Raw genomic sequence first — 3,725 nt, forward strand, 5'->3', positions numbered from 1 at the left:
ATGAACTCTATGTAAGTAGAAAGAAAAATAAACTGACCTTTTGAGCTCTACAAAGCCCAGGATGCTACCCATGCAGCTGTCCTCACCCGAGAGTCAGCACAAGCTGAGTCTCCTTGCGTTACAGCCAAAGCCTTGTTCTGAGACTTCAGTCACGTTCCATAGCACGAGCTGCCCAGACCTGCCTGACCTGCCACAAGGAGCTGGTCTCAGCAGCAGCACCAGCTCTGAGCACCTGTGAGTGATTATCCACGCCTTTTTCCCGCTGAGCAAAGCCCAGGATGATGAGGCTCAACATCATGCATGGATGACACCTGAGGGGGGGGCCTCCCAGAGCCCCAGGGGGTAGAATGCTCCAGAACCAGGCCACAAGGTCTCACCACCATCCTGGCAGGAGGAGGTCAATGGATGTGCAGGAGGTAGGTTACATGGAAATGGGGCACTGCCTATGAGGAAAGAAAGATTTATCCCCCCTTGGTCATATTATTTACCTAAGGGCAATTAGGGCTCACATAGAGGAGCCTCAGATGTTCCCCTTCCCTGCTGTCCACATAGCGATACAGCAGCACAACCCTGCCGGTACCTCAGCCAGAGGCAAGAGCACCAGCGCTCCAGGTGCTCTCTCCTCCCTGCCACGCACGTACTGGAGGTAGGAAAGTTGATCTTGGCAGCAATTCTCTGGGCACCTCTGCCTGGAAAGATCTTCATCGCAGAAGAGGCGAGAGAACTCCTGGGAGCTTTAAAGTCATTCAGGTTTCTGGTAAACAGCAAACATCTGCAATACGAGATTTAGCAGCACCTCAGGGAGCTTAAAGCAACTCTATTTCTAAATATTTGCACTAACAAACTCAGTGAAGCTACTGCAGTATTTGCATCCACCAAGAACAGGGCTGAGGCAGATCGGACCCCATTTGGCACAGTCCCACTCATCTGTCCTGATCTGGCTGTGATTTTTACTGGTGTCACTTCAGTCACCAGCAGCCATGGAAGAATTCCTGTTGGTGTGTTTTATTTACACAGATGTCTTACATACTTCTGACTCCGCTGCAGGAGACAGCACCAGCTTAGGCTGTGCAACTGCACACCAACTACAGCCAGTCAGCAGAGCAGAGAAAACTCTACCTGTGAGAAAAAAATCCCAATTTGCAAGTATTGCGTTCAGTGCACAGCACTTGGGGGTCTGTCCGAACTGCTGAAACCTCGTTCTTCTTAATGAAGCCTTTGTCTGAGGATCTTGAAAAGGCAAAACAAAAGAGAGTGGTAGTGTTACAGAAAAGAAACCATGAGACCAAATGATTTCCAAGACAGCAAAATCTAAAAAACACTGTATTGACAAATAAATATATAAAATATTGCCCCAGGCTCTGAGACTGAGACTCTCAGAAAACCCCCATGACCTCAGTCTCCTGCTGAAGACCTGCAGATGCAGCTAAGCCAACTGAACAGGACCCTCTTCTCACCTGCAGCCCATGCTGTCTCCCAGCCTCCTGCTGCACAAACTGATCAGGTTTGACACAATGCTCTCCTACCCCATCACTTTTTCCTCTCGCATTAATTTTTTTCTCAGGAGTAGGCTGTTATACAGGGTGCAGAAACAGTAGGAGTTTAGCTATATAAGCGCAATAGATTGCATGAGTATCATAATGTTTCCAACCTAAATGACATAAATTATTATCTGTTCAGGTGTTCAGTAGCTGAACAGTTGATGGGTGTATCCCTCCATCCCTCCTCAGGGCCATTCAGCTGTGTGAATGAAGCTCACAAGCACAAAATTCATGTAAATGCTAGAAAAACCAAAATCTGGGCTGAATTTGAGCATATCAAGTCCATGTGGCTTTGTTGTGGGGGAGGCATGGAAAAGAAAATATAGATGGGAGGCTTTTCAGAAAAGGTTCTCCCGGAAAGATTATCACAATTTCAGTTTTCAATTGGAAAGTCATGGCTACGAGAAGAACTGCTATCATACAATCTCGGCATCTGTTTACAAAGCAAAATATGCAAATATTTTCCCTCAATAAGCATAAATTAATAGCATATATGCCCTGTAAGAAGAAGAACTGTTTGAGAGGAACAGCGTTTTTTTCATTCATGGGTGGAACATTTTCTTCATTTTTTTCTTATTCATTGTTTTCCTTCATAAGCGGTGGAACGTTTTCAAACCTCATGAAGGAGCCTGTTCTGGGTGGGCTCTAGTATTGGACAAAGATTAAGATACATCTTCGCTACAGCCAAGCCTGTGCTGGAGGACTTGAGCTCCATGTGGTTCAGTGCTATAATCCACCTCCATCCCTCCCTTCTGCATCACAGCTCCTCCCTGCCAGCCATGCCATGACCCTTCCTTAACACAATCCCTTACTGCCCTCCAGCTCCAGGGGCTTTTACTCTCATACCTGTGCCCTAAGAGGCACAGGTGATGGCACTGGCTGCACAGTGAGAGCTCGTGGGCAGCTTTTGTGCCCCAAGCCCCAAGGTAGCACCAGTGCTAGCACATGACTGGGGCACGTTTGGTGCCCTGATGGGATGCACTACATGAGAGCCCCAGCACTGCCAGCAGCAGAGGTAGATGGGTGCTCAAACTCATAATGTACAGGCTGCTGATATCATGCTGATATGCTCATATGCTGATATGAGCATTTATCCTGTACCAGTGCATGTGCTGGAATTTACCTTTTAGCAAACTGGTCAGCCACCACGGCTCACCAAAGCTCAGCCATCTAGAAAAACTAGCAATGCTGGGGTGAGCATGGACTGCTCTCTACTTCTCTTTTCTCTTTCCCTCTAATAGGGAAATTTCTCAACCAAGAATCACCCCAAAATTGTATATTTCTACAACTCAGATTCATCCCCCATTTACAGGACATTCAGAGCAAGATGCCAGCACATGTACATGTGTACATATCAGTTGTTCAGGAGCACACATTAGCTGCCTCTACCTCCCTGCTGCTTTAGACACTGGACACGGGATGTTTGATGCAGACTGCATCAATACACCTTTTGCATCACAACAAAGTGTCATGCCTTTCACCACCATGGACGACCAAGACACTCAAGAAGAAAGCCCTGGGTAGGGTACAGTTCCCAATCTGAAGGCCAACAGCAAGCCACCCTCCTCTGCAGGGCCCTGAGAAAGAAAAAACTTTGAAGTGCACCATGAAGGTAATAAATCTAGGGGGGGAAAGGTCACAAACATCTAGAAGACTTCCCCTCTGTGGAGAGGATGCTTGCTTTGTCATCTCTGCCAGTTCCCACAGCAGCACCATCATGGAGGGGAAAAGGGTAATCTCCCTGATGGTTAGATCTCATGCCATTCAGCTATTCACATGGCCAAACCAAAACCTTGAATTTCATTTCATAAGTTGATAAGGCACACCAGAATCTCACCAAGTGATGTCATGCAAAAATCCAAATGCGCAGCCTGAACCCACAGGTCTTCTTAAAGATAAACAGTGATCACATTTAAGATCATATTCACTTTTTGGGCTGAAGGCAGGGGAAAAAGGCGGGAATCAAGCAAAAATGAAGGTAGATGATGCTTTAAAATAATATTTTTAACAATATATCTTTTTTTTTTCAGAGGTACAATATGTTTCTTAGTGTATTGCTTCTTGGTGAGCTTTCCACCACACTCATGATAGGAAGTATTGATGCTCAGTGTCTTACGGAACGGAAGGCATTCATAATCTTTATCTCCCATCCTAACTTACAGCATCAGAGAGCTCTCAGCCACT

The 3,725-nt window shown here is 46.3% G+C and overlaps 1 long non-coding RNA gene across 1 annotated transcript; it reads left to right on the forward strand.

The window, feature by feature from the left end:
* The first annotated feature begins 348 nt into the window (after window positions 1-348).
* LOC121065721 lies at window positions 349-3,482 on the forward strand. Its single transcript, XR_005817277.1, has 3 exons — window positions 349-416; window positions 1,018-1,504; window positions 2,854-3,482. It is a non-coding gene; the product is annotated as an uncharacterized LOC121065721 (long non-coding RNA).
* Window positions 3,483-3,725: the final 243 nt, after the last annotated feature.

Source organism: Cygnus olor, chromosome 2, assembly GCF_009769625.2.
Source record: "Cygnus olor isolate bCygOlo1 chromosome 2, bCygOlo1.pri.v2, whole genome shotgun sequence".
In the NCBI taxonomy this organism is placed as follows: domain Eukaryota; kingdom Metazoa; phylum Chordata; class Aves; order Anseriformes; family Anatidae; genus Cygnus; species Cygnus olor.